Consider the following 16402-nt stretch of genomic DNA (forward strand, 5'->3'; position numbering starts at 1 on the left):
GCTGGTAAAGGGCTGAAGGTTTTGGGGGGAGGGGGATTTGTAGCACTGTACACACTGATTTGTAGCATTTGCCAATTCCCTGGTGTAAGTACTTTCACCACAGCCAATTTCAAGCTGCATGGCTTAACAACAATCTTGCAATGTTCCTTGTGAGCTTCTGCAAGCTGACTCCAACACACATCTGGAGCTATTATGAATAAACTGCTCTGGATATTCTTGCACAAGGGTTTTTTGTTTCTTGTTTCTTTTGTTGTTTCTTGTTTTCTTGTTGTTTCTTCTGTCTTGTTTCATATGGACTAATTTCACTTGAGTATATGCTGATTGCAGGATTTCTGGGTCGTAGGTAGGAGTATGTTTAATTAGTAGAAACTGACAGATTTCCCAGTTTGCTGATAATTTTTACAACATGTAGGAATAGACTGTATCAAATTCCTTTTATCCATATATAAACATAATCTTACAATTTTTCTTCTTGATTCATCAATGAGAATTGTAGATATATATATTTTTTGATGTTAAACTTTACATACATCAATAATGTCAATTATATTTGATCATACTGTATTCTCTTTTGAGCACAGTTTTGGATTTGGTTAGCTAGCGTTTGGTTTAGGCTATATATATATATATATGTGTGTGTGTATATATATATATGTAATATGCATATTATATATATGCTTTTTGCTAAAATGAAAGCAAAAATATAATATTAATTTCCAAATTAAGATTAAAGTGTATAAATTAAAGCATATAAATACTTCCTCCAAATTTCTGTTATTGTTTATTTTACCCTGACTTTCTTTAGTCTTTAAGGCCATAATCCTAAAATAATTGTTTTCAAGCCTGGTAGTACATTGGAATCAGCTGGGGAGCTTTTACAACAATTCAGGTCCTCACCCATACAAATCAGAATCTCTGGGGCTGGAATCCAGGTACTCTTATTTTTAAAGCTCTACAGGTGGTATCTATATACAAGCCAGAGTTGATATTCACTATTCTAAAAGATGCTGGAGTATGGTGCAGCGTGTTGTAAATGTTGAGGAATGGCTGTGAGAATCTCATGGGTCATCACCCTCTGCTCACATAGAATCTGCTGTGCTGGAGATGCCTAGGTGGTTATGAAATACACATGTACACAACACAAATACACATGAAATTTAAGCCTCTCTATTGTAAAGTGAAACTTCAGTGTCAGCCATCTTTATATCAGGTGTTAAGTATTGACGCATATTGTGCTTCATGCTGCCTTACTTTCCTAGGAGTTCTCAGCTATTCCACCATTGTCAGCAATGATCACCACCTGCTGATTGCAAATTTTGATGGAGGACAGGGTTAGATTAGATGGCCTTTAAGTCTGCTTTGGCTATGAAGTTCTGTAATTCTTAGAAGACCTTAATTTTTTTTATTTAGCTCTCTTGATTAGTTCTGAAGCTTACCAACCAGCTATGCAGTCATTTCAAGGTAAAACATATATGTTTTTTTCATTTACTGCACCTATCTATCCTTTTCCTTTGTTGTCTGAAATGTAGAAGTTCCAAGTAAGGGACTACTGTAATAGAGCAGGACACTAAGGGGCTTTCCTGGGACCCAGGGTTTGGGTCCCGAGCCTGGCCACAGGTTGCTGTCGGACCCCTGCGAGGAGACGTGGACCTCGCGGCTCTAACGAGCGTGCACAGGACAGGGGCTGGGACGAGCTGAGGCCGGGCACGCCGCGGGTCCGCCCTCCGGGCAGGGATGTATCAGTCTGGCGGAGACAAGGGCCCGGGACCCGCCGCAGCTGCAGTGCGTCTGGGACGCACGGCCTGGGCGGCGCAGGCGCGGCCCGGGCGATGGGCGGGTGGGCGGGGTGCAGGGGTCTAGAGCCCGGGGCAGGTAGGCCCAGCCCCTAGGTCACTCCCGGGCGCAGGTCTTGAGTGCGTTCCCTGCCTGGCTCCGGGCTCCGCGCCGCGACCCGGTCAGTGTCGGCTTCCCTCTTCCCCGGCGCTGCGCCCGCAGGCTGAGTGAGTATCTCTGGCGCTCCTGTCTGTCCTGTCTTCCAGGGCACCGCGGGCAGCCCTCTGTGCCCGCCCCGGACAGCCCATGGAGAGGGCGCCCCGCAAGGCCTCGGCTCTGTGCTTTTTTTGGGCAAGAACTCACGGTCAACACTGTTGCTTCTAAATTTTGCCTGTTTAGACAACATCCCAAGAACTGAAAGTTCCAAAATAGTTCTCCATATCATTTATTATCTTTTTTAGGGGGGTGGGGGAGGGGCGGACTAGGCCGTGGGGAGAGTAGGGGAGATTTGATCCAATGGAAACAGTAAATACTTTAAATTAGCGTAGTTATGGTCTAGTTTCATCATTCCAAGCTGTCCTCTTTTATCCCCTTGAACAAATATGACCTGAAGTTAGACTCAGTGAAAAAACAAAGACCATACTGAGGGTAAAATATAGAGGGGTCTCATTAGACAAGCAGACCTAGTTTAATGGAATAATCCTGTTCAGCTGAAACTAGGACTGGTTAACAAAATGGTAGGATAACTCGTTTGAAAATTTAAAAAATAAGTTCCCATTGTCTCTTGCCTGCATCTAGGGTTAATGTTGACATTATATGAAAATAAAGTTAACGTTAACTTTGCTAATTGTGTTAAAACCCTGGCACTGTGCATATTTTCCTGAGAGATACTTATCAACAGTTCTGTGAATGTAACCTATTTGGAAGAGGAGAATGGGGCGGGGGCAGGGAAACGGGGATAAGGAAACTTTTCTGAAGTAGTTTACAGGTTTGGCATTAGTTTTCTAAGCTACTTTGATACAACTTCAGTTTCATGTATGATAGAGTAAAAGGAGTCTGAAGATTTTTGTTGGAGTTTTGCTTACTAATGGTGTGGTCTAAGACAAGTAACTTAACAGTTTGGGAGCAGTTTCCTCAACCTTAAAAGAGTGTCAGTGGTTTGATTAGCGGGAATATGCTATATAACTGTTTTTCAGACTGTACATGCATATTCGGCTTCCCCACCCCTAACGGCTTGAGGTGGGACAGGGTGTTTCCAGGTGATTCTGATCATGATCTTTTCCTCTTCCCTCCCCATCAGGAGACCCTTGAATACTCCTCGACCAAAGGCTGGGTAAGTTATCTAACTTTATAAACTGTTGAGTATTTGATTTTTCTGCCAAAGATTTTTCTTTAGTCATAATTTTTTTTCTTAAGCAAAAAAGTAGTAAAAGGTTTAAACTGGGTAGAGTGGTGAATAATTTACCTTTGAGTTGTATTTGAAATGTTGTTTAGTTGAAATATTATGTCTAAACATGAGTGTGGCACATACGTATTAAATTCACTGTGTGTGGGCCTAGATGTTTAAGAATGAATACTTTCAAAGTCTTCCTGGGTTACATGAAAATAGCTTATACGCTAATTAAACCTTTAATTTCTAATTTGGTTCACTTGTATCTCGGACTGCCTGGATGAGTTCCTCTAAAAATTAGACTCACCTGAGTCCCTTCTTTGCCTTAAGATGTACTCTGTTTTCCCTGATTTCACTAGAATTTACCTTGAATCATTATCTGTGATGAAATTTTATTTCAAGTACTTAAGATATTTTATCATTACATGAAATAATAATTATAGTAATTAATATATAAATTATATAAATTAATCTTTTAGTTATATGGTTGCTATAATATATACATGTAAATATACTTGAAGGTGAGTGTAATATAAAATTTGATGGCTGATTAGGTCATGACTATACATATATCCATGGTATTTTGAAGGATTAGGGGTTTGCTACCCCATTTTCTGGTGTATATTAATAATTTGAGTCGAGATCTCAGCCCTAGATGAGGTGTTATTTGAAATTGCTTAGGTTGGAAGGATAGTCTATGCAGATCGGATTCTGTAAATCTCCTCATCAGGTATTTCCAAGGTTACCGTTGGGAAAATTCTCCCTTTTCTCTTTAACCTCTAAGATATCATAACATGTGTTAAACATTGGAGAATTTCAACTGAGGAATACAAGAATTGTGCCCATGTGTTGCATACATTTCAAGGCAGATCTACCCCACTCACATAAGACTTGGAAACAAGATAGTGAAAATGTAGTTTTCAATTGAGTTTATCAGTTACTAGGAAGATATATTAGGGGTAGCTAGAGGTTTGATGAGGATGTTGAGATCTGTGGAGAGGCTTGTTTGGGTCAAATTAACAGTGCTTTACCCATTTCCTATGGAGGAATGAAACGAAAGCCTTTTTGAAGAAGGGGAATGTTTCCCCCTCTCCTGAAATCAAGTTGGAGAAGGTTCAAAGTATCCGTTCATAGGGCTTGGTAATGTTTCTTGGAGTTGTGGAAATTAACACTTACATGTGCCTGAAAAGATGAGACAAATGCACCTGCCTGAGCACAGAGAGTTAGGAAGCTGCATTAGGAGTAAACTGCAATGACATATGTAGTGGGGGAAGGATGTATAAATTTGACTGTTGATTCTTGGGAAGAAGTTGGCCTGAAGCCATTTTGAAAGTTTTTCTAACCAAGAGGATCAAAGGTGGACCTCGGGAAGTGAGTGGAAGCCACCAGCAGAGAAGAATATTTCATGTCAGGGCAAGTTCAGTGTTCAGCTGGATGTCCTTTGAGAAATGGACAAATGTGTTCCTTCTCCCCAGTCAGGATTTGTCCTCTGTCACCCAGAGGACTCTGCCTGTACATGACAGTGGTACCTTGCCCTTCCCCCATGTGACCCCTAAGGAATCACAGTCTAGTGATTGGGGAAGGACGAGGAGAAGAAAGCACTAACCCGGTCACCACTACAGGCTTCTTAGTCTGAAATAGGCTCAAGCTGGGAAAAGCGGAAGTTTCACCTTTCTATGAAGTTTGAGATTTTGATTATTATGTTAAGTGGACATTTTAACTAGTGAAATGAAATTATTCTTTTGATTAAAGGGAACTGGAAAGCTGTGGATACTTCCTAAGGTTTTATCCAGGAGCAGGGAAAGAACTAGCCCAGAGAAGGTTGAAAGACAGTGGGAGAAAGTTTTTTATGCTCACTAAGGAGTCTAACTTCTTTAAAGAAACAGTTATTCCATAATTGCTTTGTCTCTGGCTCAGCTGTGGGATCTTGGCCAATGTGCTGAATCTGTCCAAAGCTTTGGTTTCTATATCAGTACCTGAGCATAATATTAGTACTTACCTCAAATCTTATAGTGAGAAACAAATCTTATTAACACAGTGCCTGACACAATGTAAGCAAATAATATGTTATTAATACTTTTGATTTTTACACAAATGTCATAACTCCTAGTTCAGTATTGGGCTCAGTTAGGTGCTCATTCATCTGTTTAGTTGAATTACCAGAATGACTGGGCTGAGGCAATAGAAATCAACAGATTTCTGAGCCTGGGCTAGAAGAAAGTGGTGACCAAAAGCATAAACTTATCTGATTCCTTGATTCTGGCTGCTGTTCCCAGATGTGAGGAAGGAAGCTTCAGCTTCCCTAATCAGTCTTTTTTGACTCCTTTAATAGTAAACACAATAAAACAGCTTCTTAAAGATACAACTAAACATGTAGCTATGAAAATAGGGGCACAAATCAGGGACTCTATGGGCCATTTATATAAAATAGTTTTAGGGGAAAAATAAAGATTCTGGTAAAGTTCAAAATGGAGTCCAGTTGTTGAAGGCAGAGCTAATACTTGAAGGTCAGATTGCACAGATGTGTAAATCCAAATGCCAGTTAATTATTTTCAAATAATCCAACATGAAAGGCACATGTGGCTGTGGATAATATGTAAACATTTGAAATCTCAGAACCACTGCTTTGGCTTTAAACACTGGGAAGGTGTTTAAATGGTACTTGAATGGTGACTATCCAAGAAGTAATATCACTTTTGCTTTCTTTGACTTTGTAACTTCCAGTGGTCTGAGGAAAATAAACCAATGTATTATGAAATTAAAGACAAATACTAAATTTCAGAGGAGTGATACAGGTTTAGGAAGGCTCTAAAAATGTGCAGATAGGTTTTGATAATCTCATAAACAAAAAGGCTTGGCTTGGCTTTGGCCTTTTTCTTAACTTTTAGTAAAATTATACAAATAAGTATCTGCATGCCAGGGAAAATAACCTCAGTTAATAAAACATCCAAAACAGAAGGCATCCAACTCACTATGACTTGTTCAACCACACAAATTGAGCTATAGTATATTTAAAAAAATGAATATCCATGGTGCATTTTTCTGTTCTGTAAAAGAAGAAAAAGTACCTAGCTCTTTGATCTTCTTGTCTCTAGTCTCTTACCTTTTAAAACATGGTTTCAAGGATGCTTATTTCTCCATAAATATGTAATCAGTAGGATCTGACAAAATAACCTTGTGCAACTCCTTGTTCATTTTCCCTCCACAGCTTCATAGCTCTTAAATTAGAGATTAAAAAAAAAAAAAGAAAAATTCCAAGGGTGGGAGGCAAAGGATCAGTGCAAATCCATCTGAAGTTGAAAGAATATTTTGATATTTTTAACAAAGTGTCCATATTGGGATGTACAGTATCATTATCTTTTCATAGAATAAACTACTGCTTTGAGAAAATAACCCAAGTTTTGGAGAGCAGTAAATATTATAATTTTAGTGAAAATGTTGTTATAGAGTTCCATATTTTAAAACTTAGTTCTTTCCTGTACCCATCTTGTCTTCTGAAATTAGGTGTTTAAAACAAGCTTGGAAAGTAATTTTGAGTTGACAGTATATTCACAGGTCATGTAATCCTACTCCTCCATTTTATAACTGAATCTTAGATTAAGGTTGTGCATCAACTGGTAGGGCTGGAACTGGAAGATTAAAACCTTCGCGTACATCTTTAATCTCCATGATAAAAAGCAGTCCAAGAAAGTTAAGATTCTGTGGCAGTGTCTTGTTTTTGTTTTATTTCAAAGGTTTGATTTTTTTTGTGTGTGGGTGGCTCAGTTTTACATAAGTGAGAATAGCTTAATTTGATAAAAATATTAGTCTTATTCAATGAAGGAATAGGAAATAATATTTTAAAATCATTTGTGTAAATTATCTTAGTTTAGAGGTATGAAATCATAGTTCAAAAATGTGAGAGAACATTTATCTGGAAAAAGCCATAGGAATTATTATTAATAATCCTTTCCTTCTTTAGTAGATTATGGCAGTCTTTCTTAAAACTCTCATTTTTTTCAGCATCTTCTAGATTCTAACTTTTGTTGAATTAAAAAAAAAAAAACACAATTCTTAAAGAATTTGAACCAGCTTTCTTATTTTGATTATTCAGTTATTTTTAATAGTGCTGATTTTATAACTTTCAGTGCTTGATGTATTAAATATTTTATGTTCTGGTTTATATATTTGAATGTTCAAATTCTGGTAAACTCAAGTAGTTCTGAGTTACATGGTGTTTGTCAAATTTATTAACTACTTGGCATACAATTTTTCTTAAATAGCTTTATAGGTGTTTACTGAATTATATTATAGAAATAATTGTTTATTCATTTATAATCTACATGATACTATAGATGTATAGAAATTCATTTGCCAATAAAAATCCCACCTGTGAGAATTTTTATAGATAGGAAAATAATTGTTTAATAAATGATAATGAAATTGGCAGTCTGAAAGGAATCAGATTGTGGATGAATTAAATCATTAATTATTTTAACTCTAGGCTGTATTTAAACTATAATTAAAGAGGATATTAAACTTGTTAACTTAAATGATTTATAAGACAAATGATTGTGCTAACACTTGTTAGTGAAATCAATACATTTTGGTATAAAGTAATGAGTTAAATAACCACTCCATTTTCTTTAGAAGCACTTGAGTTTTTATAAGGTTTAGAAATTTCACAAGTATTCATCCACTCTTCAAACTCCTTTAATTAAATTTCTCTTCAATCACCATGATTTAAAGTAAAACACCTTTTGCATTGGGTAAAAAATGATGCCCTTAATTTAACCAGCCATGTGACAGACTTGATGTGAAACCAGGTAAGTGACAATGAAAGCTGCTATTAGTGACAAATATAAAACACATTGAATAGTTTCACAGGAATTTTCATCTGTTTAATGTATAGTGATGTTAGAATCATTGGGAGTATTTGAAGGAAGATTTGGGTAATAAAGGGTAGATGGTAGTTCATCCATGTTGGTTCCTGAAATTGGCTGTAAAATGCATCATGAAATAAATTTCTCCCATTTGCTGTTTTATCCCTAGGTATCTTTGATATTGTGCATGAGAATACCAGGCTGAAATAGTGGGACTTAAGTACTTAAATAGGTGATTCAGAATCAGATATTAAGTATAGGAGTGTGGAGCATCTGTAAATATTTTAAACATTGTGGCTAATATATCATAATATATTTAATGCATGATTGAAACTGGGTTGTCTTCTAGTAACAGTTCAAGAATCCAGAGTTGGATTTGGTTCTTTTAAAATTACATTGTCATTGACTTGTAATAAATGTTGTTGATTTATCACAAAACAATATTCTTGCTAGCGTAAATCATTATCACCATGATAGTACTTTCAGTCACACACACTAGAGATTTGATATTCTTACATGTTGGGAGGATGTTGCACTCTTGATTTAAACAAAACTAGCCCATTAATGGTGAAAAATGTGGTTTCTGGAGCCAGACTGACTGCATGCAAATCTTGGCTTCACCATTTCCTAGCCATGTGACTTTTGAATATATTAGCTATCCTCCCTGCGGTTGAGTTTGTAAAGTGACATGTTTATACATGTTCAATGCCTTGCTGTGAGGGTTGAATGACTTAATATATATAAAGTACTTAGAATATTGCCTAGCACATTTGAATTACCCACAAATATTAGCTACCAGCTAGTTTTCCCCCTGCCCTTTTTGTCCTGCTGTAGTGCTTTTCAAATTATTTTTTGCTAAATTCTCACCTCTTGCTTTCTCCTGCTAGATTCATATCTGTTGGGTTTATGGAAGGAACTAACTTCTGTAAGACTAAATTATGTGTGTATGTGTGTATGTGATTATGTAAATATATGTAAAGGTGTGTGTGTATATGAGAGTCAGATAAGTAATATTTTGATGGACAATATATCAGAAGGATTTATAGGGTTTCTCTTTACTCTAAAGAGCCATATTCTTGTTAGAGGCGGCAATTGTGTGGACTGTTCTACATATGTACTTAAACACAGTGTTTACGACATAGGACATGCACACCTATCATTGTGTATATTAGATCACTTGTTCCGAAAATTCTTGGAAGATTCCTTTAATGATGACAAAGCTGTGAACCATAACATGATAGGCAAGGAATTTTTTCCCCAAAGGGTACCAAGAATTCGATGTGGGAAGCTTCCAGTTTGGTGGTTAAGATTGACTGGAGGTTGCTTTTGCTACTTAATAGCTGTGTAATCTTACACAAGTTACTTAACCAGAACTCCCTCTTTAAAATGGCTTGAATTTTACATTTCTCATAATTCATATAAATGCTTTAGTATAATTTGGACAATGTTGCTTATAGTTTAAATGATTAAAAGAGGAGCTGGCAAAGAGTAAACAGTGGAATATAAGATTGCGGTTCTACATCTAACTCTACCAATTGTCTCAAATGTTTGCTTTTGTTTTACAAAGGGAACTAAGGAAAAAAAAAACCCACAATTATTTTCTCCTAGATGAACAGTTCTCTAAGAGCATCTCTAGTAGTGGACCAATACAGCATCTTTATATATGAACAAGAGTTTTTTTTCAATGAAAGTAGCATTTGCAAAACAGCTTGTGTTCGCTTTAATTTGGAAACATTAAAAATTAATGTCAAGGTGTAAAATTAGGTTGTATCCCACACTTGAAATATTTTTTGATAACTTAAGCAAAAACCTCATTGTCACATGATCTATCCATTCCATAAGTGTCTATTTACTTCTCAGTTGTTTTTTTACAGAATAATCTTCTTAATCAGCTCAACAATAATGAGAAACTGCCTTGGTCTTCAATTTTGCTTCGATTGTGGAAACAGCCTTGGAAGTATCAATTCTAGATATACCTAACCACATCTTGTCTTGCCACAATCTAAACAAAAAGAACAGATCCTATAATAAGAATAAATTTCTTATTATAGGATAAAGCAATTTATGACTTCCCCAGTGGCAGTTTGAAAAAATGTTGAGACTTTGGAAGATCTGTTAATCTGGGAAAAATAAAAGGACATGCTTATATCAAAAATATGTGCCCTTAAAGTTAATGTCAGCAAATGAGCCCCCAAATCAAACCCCAACCCAGAAAGCTTTGTTTTTTTAATAAAAGGTTGACAAAATAGAAAAGTTTTATTCTCCAAATATGCAGGTCCACATTTTATTAGTTTTTCAGAACATTAGATAATAGACCCATGTAAAATGAAAGGAAATGTGTCAGCTAAAAATGAAGAATTCTGAATGAGCAATTATTAAAGCTTTCATCCTCGTGACGGGACAGCTGCAGGGTTAGAGGCTCACACTAAGTCACTCAATGCTTACAGAATACCCAGTGTGTGCCGAGTTCTGAATAGTGCAGCAACATCTATGGAACATATTGAATAATCACAAGTCTCCTTTTAGGCATAAATTATTTTACATTGCCCAAGGATCTTTTCAAACAAGTAGAGGATATTATAAAATCAAGCATTTACTTGAAATCGGCTTTACTATTTGAAAACAAAATTTATTTGTGAGCTCTGCTTATAACTGTACACAATGATTATTATGAGACTCCTTTCAGTTAAATAAAACAAATGTTAAAGGCTTTATACAATATTCTCTCTTAGAAATACAAAATCTTTTAGAAACACTTTATAAGGCATCTTGCCAGAGCAGTGATATTTAAAGATGGTTATAACAACTGCAGATATCTAGGGAGCTATAAAGACAGTTAAGTTATTGTATGTACATTTTAAACCACATTCTGCCAAGAAGGATAAAAGCTTAAGAGAGGAGTGTTGTGGTTTTTTTTCCTCTTTTTTCAAAGGTGTGTGCTTGTAGGAAATGGAGAAAATCAATAAAAATTTATACTCATCAAAGACATGCCCAACATTGCCTTTTTTTCCTTCTCCTTTTCTGCATTTGTATTGGACTGTAGAAAGACAAGGAGTAGGAATGAGAACGGAATAATCTTCTGGCAGCTGGGAGTTGTACAGACTAGAGAACAAGGAGAGAAAAGCCTTCTGTCATTCAGGACAGAGCAAAATATAAAACTCAGATTCTGAGATTAAGTAGAGATGAGAATGGTGTACAAGGTATTTATCTCTTAAAGAAAAAATTTCTCTATAAAATTATATAATTTAAAAGTTAAAAAGATCCTGTGCTTAAAACTATGGAAAACACAGAAATAAGTTAACTATTTCAAGGGCAGACAAATATTAATTTTACTTCTTTGAACAGATCCTTACATGTTGCTAATTTGAAACACTTTTGCAATAGCATTTTAAACTAATGATTAGCAAGGAAGTAATAAACTCTCAATGTACTATATATTTGTCCTCTGTAACTTTGTATCCCTTGATTCCTAATAAAATACTATTCCTGTTAGGCCCCATTGCTCTTAAAAAACCGCCACTGTTCATTTTTGTCTTTTTACTGTTAAATCTATTGGGGACATTCTCTACACTTTTCTGGGTATTTAATTTTTTTATGTATCTCTATTACCTATGTTTTACAAATATGGCTTTTTTTGCTTTTTAAATGATTGAGCTCACAAGTCTCCTTTTTCTCCTTTTTTCAATTTTATTGTGATAGAATTGACAAAATTGTAAAGATATTTAGAGTGCACATTATGATATACATTGAGAGGATTCCTCCTGTCTAGTTAATTACCACATCCATCGCCTCACATATTTATCTTTTTGTGTGTGAGAACATTTAAGTTCTCCTTTCTTAGCAAATTTCAGTTATACAATAGTGTTATACAATAGTGTTATCACCTGTAGTCACCATGTTATATATTAGATCCTCAGATCTTATTCATCTTGTAGCTGAAAGTTTGTGCCCTTTTACCAACATTTCCTTATTTCCCCCAGCCCCTAGCAACCACTTTTCTACTGTTCTATGAGTTTGATTTTTTATTTAGATTTCAAATATGTGATGCAATGTAGTATTTGCCTTTCTGCTTCTGACTTGTTTCACTTAACATAATGCCTCAGGGTCCATCCATGTTGTTGCAAAGTGCAAGAGTTGCTTCTTTCTCATGGCTGAATAATATTCCATTCTGTATATACACCACATCTTATCTCTTCATCTGTTGATGGACACTTAGGTTGTTTCCATGTTTTTCTGGCCATTTAAAACATCTCTAAAGGGTAGGATTAAGTTCTGCCTCTTTGATTTTGTCCTTTAAATATTCTCTGCTGCAGCCCTCACCCCTTTCACTAATTAAATTGTGAATAATTAAGTTAAATAATTAAATTATTAACTATGAATACCTCTTTTTTGATTTACAATTATAAAAGAACTCTAACCTGAATGCAGCTCTCTCAGGCATGGATGCTATATTCCACTTCTCCTATGTCTTTCAGTGCCAACAATAGTGACAGACACAGCATTGGAAATAGAAATGAGGGCCAATCACTGTAAAATTATGTTAAAATACTACATTGTAGTTACAAAAATACTAATTGTTTTGTTAATTGAATATAATGGTACTCTAGACTTAAAGGTGGGGTGAAACCAGTGGAAGATGCTTGGTATATTCTTTTGTCATATTTCCTATAGATTTATGAATAGGGCAAGTGTTCACAAGTATGGGGGCAATTATGGGAATCTTATCAAAACATAATTGTTGGGATTGACATATATATATACTAATATGTATAAAATAGATAACTAATAAGAACCTCCTGTATAAAAAATAAATAAAATTCAAAAAAACACATAATTGTATCAGAAAAAGCCCCCTATACATACATTAAAAGGATCAAAATGTCATAGTAGGTAGTTGGGGGGGGTGGACATAGTAGGACAGTATCTTAAAAAATGAAAGAAACTTACGGAGGTATTTTCCTCTTATTTACAATAGTTTAGGGTATTAGTGATTTTCCAAACAAAATGATAGGACGGTATGACCTGATCCTTTCATTTTATGTTTGAATCCTACAGCCAGTCAGTACAAGGATCTCTTTTAAAAACATCTGATACCAGGCACTACCCATTTTCCCAAAGATCTTTTATTTAATGCTTTGATACTCAAGTTAATCTTTTCTGAAACTTGGATCCTTTTCTTCAGTTTTTAATTTGTTAAACTCTGGTATATCACCATTTGTCTATGGCTTTCCAATTGTATTTTCCAACATCACTTTATAAATAATTTGCTACTTTTAAAATTTTACTTTGTAAATGATTTAATATTATTTGCGTAGTATTTTCAGCATTCCAGTTGACAGTCAGTAGGGACTGAACATTAAAGAGATTGAGCAACGAATATGGAAAACTAGTATTAAATGGGGAGATTTCAGTGATAATGGGTTTTACAGGTCATCAATTCACTTATGAATATTTTTGGGTAGTGATGTTTTTCTATCCTACCTTATAAATTCAGGTATTTGGAAAATGAACGTTAGGGTAATGGGAGACCCTTATAAATATTTGCAGCTAGAGGTATATAAAAAGTATCCTTAAGGACAAACTGTGACTTGACTAAGGATCAAGAGTGACACTCATGGAAGCTTCCTAACCCCTAGTCTCAGAATTCTCCGCAATTGGCAAGGTGGACAATAATGTCTCTGAAAGCATTCATCTGTGGGTGCATACCAACCATGTTTCAAATAATTTCACCCAGTCTCACACCTTCAAATACTATTCATTTCCTTTTCCTTCCCCCATTCTCTTACCTCTCCTCCTCTTTCGTGGTTGGTGCTATCTTTTAAAACAATTTCTGCCTGCTTTCTTTTTGAGATACCTTTATTTTTATTTCGAGAAACTTTATTTTTTAAGCAGTTTATGCTCATAGAAAAATTGAGTAGAATGTACAGAGACTTCCATATATCCCCCCTCCCCACCCCCTGCAGTTTTCCCTGTGAACATCTTGCACTGGTATAGTACATTTGTTAAAACTGACAAATGAATGTTGATATATTAACTATATCCCACGGTTTATATTAGGATTCACTCAGTTTTACCTTTTATGTGTTTGACAAATGTATAATCATATATTGGCAATTAGAGTATTGTGCAGAGTAGTTTCATTGTCCTAAAAATCTTCTGTGCTCTATTCATCCCTCCCTATCGACTAATCCCTGGAAACCACTAATCTTTTTACTGTCTCCATACTTTTTTCTGTTCTAGAATGTCATATTGTTGGAATTATACAATATATAGCCTTTTTCAGGTTGGCTTACTTAGCAGTTCTCTTGATGTATCTCCATTCTGACCTGTCACTTACTCTTTCTTTTGCTGAGGTCTTTACACCTCTTCCAGTGGTCTTCATGAAAGGAACTTAAATGATCCCATATGTGCTCTTTCATTTATGTGGCCTGCATCTGGTCTGTGGAAAATCCTGATAAATTCATTTTCTTGAAAACTGAGTACCAGCTGACTAGTGGGAATGACCTCTCCATTGTGCCTTTCATCAAAAAAAAGGTAGCCAGGTGTTTGGCCTTAACCTGGAAAATGCAAAGCTGATAAGCACTCATTCAGTGGATCTCCTTCCCTTCCTACAGCTCTTCTTTATTGATTTGGAGTTGGGAGATAGGGCTTCCCATCCCTCCATTCTTCAAAATGACTGTACTTTAAACCTTCATCAGTGTGACTGAGGGGTTTAAGAGTCATTGCACTGATTTGTGGTCCCCATAATAAATCCTTATCTAGAATCTTACTTTGGAAGCTCAGTTTAACATTTTGGAGCAGGAGCAACTCAGAACATATTTTTTCTTCAAATATTCAGAGATTTATCAGGAATGCTTCTACTTTTTCTTTTTTGTGCCAAAATGTCACTTAAGGAGTGACTTTCCCAGACCCCTCAATGTCATATTTCCTGTTTTCATCTGGATACCATCTAATTGACAGTTCTAAAATACGTGGCAAGTAAATAAAGCAAAACTACCAGATCACCAAATACTAAAACAGAAGACACATGTTTGTGACATATATACATCAAATGCAAATAATATACACTTAACAATTTACCTATGAGAGGAATGGATCATGGGATTCTTAAATAAAAAAGGTAGGGCACTGAGAGTTCTTTGACTCCAAGAAAGTGCTCCTCTATGAAATAACCATAAGGAATTAGTTTATAAATTATTATATATACATAAACAATTTTTTAGATTTCTATACTGTTTTCTTTAGATTGCTAAGTATGAGAACATGACCTACTTTTCTCCAGCTTGTGCCTCATAATGGGTATTTGCTCTATTTTATATACAACTGTTTTCTCCTAGAGCTACTCTTCTACAGAAAGCACTTCCAAAATTGACTCATTAAAAACAGTTCTGCGAATCTTAATCAAAGATTCATAGTTTGTATTCATGTAGTTCACAACTTTGTGAATTGCCAATTTTTGTTGAATTATTTACATAAAAATGAATACATTTTAACTGTTCGTTAATTGGCAGTATCTAATAATATCTTCTATTTGCTACTTGCCTTGCGGACATTAAGAAAATGGTTCTGAAATTCAGTTGGCATTTTGGGAGGCTGGCCTAGATAATCCTATTTCTGGAGAATCACTGATTTATGCCAGGCCTAGATAATCCTATTTCTGGAGAATCACTGATTTATGCCAGAACATACTTTACAAAATCTCTTCTTAAAGTTACATCACTGTTTTCCTTAATCCTTAATTCAGTCCATGGACTCTATTTTTGTTTTAAATTGTTTGCCTTCTGACAGCTGATAATCTGGAAAAACTTAGGCTAACACCAGCCAACAGAAGGAAAACTCAGTAAACATGGTGTGACATAGCAGATAAGAGCATAGAACTATAAAGCCAAGCTGAGGGATATGAATCCTTTTTTGTCATCTCCTGAGTTACATTGAGTAGGTTTCTTAAACTGTCTGTGACTTAGTTTTCTTTTGTATAAAAAACGAGTAATAGCACATATCTTGTAGGGTAAAAATGAAGATTAAATGAGTTAATACATGTAAAGAGCTTCTCAGTGCCTGCGACATGAAAAGCGCTCAGTAAATGTATGTGTTTTAGTATTTGTAAAATAGTTACAAATCCTATTTGTCTAGCAGTACCAGGAATCATAGCATTTTCGATTTTTTTCCACATAAAGAATAAATGAAAGTTAATCAACTGAACTTCTGTGATTACCGTTTGCACCCACCTGTCTTGAGAAACTATTGGCTTATGAAACTAAAAATAATAAAATCAAATCAAACATAGGACACCAGAATTTAAATTGACAAGGTCTTTTATTTTAAGAGGCATTGGCCGTGGTTCAAACCATGTGGAAAAGCGTTCAGAAATATCCTT

At 35.4% G+C, this 16402-nt stretch overlaps 1 protein-coding gene across 1 annotated transcript in view; it reads left to right on the forward strand.

Moving 5' to 3' along the window:
* Positions 1-1860: 1860 nt before the first annotated feature.
* THSD7A (thrombospondin type 1 domain containing 7A) overlaps positions 1861-16402 on the forward strand; it is a 743356-nt gene continuing 728814 nt past the window's right edge. The window contains exons 1-2 of the mRNA XM_061198529.1: positions 1861-2000; positions 3074-3106. The gene's annotated coding sequence lies outside the window, so the exon portion shown is untranslated. The remainder of the gene's footprint in view (positions 2001-3073; positions 3107-16402) is intronic.

This window comes from Eubalaena glacialis, chromosome 8, assembly GCF_028564815.1.
Source record: "Eubalaena glacialis isolate mEubGla1 chromosome 8, mEubGla1.1.hap2.+ XY, whole genome shotgun sequence".
Taxonomy (NCBI): domain Eukaryota; kingdom Metazoa; phylum Chordata; class Mammalia; order Artiodactyla; family Balaenidae; genus Eubalaena; species Eubalaena glacialis.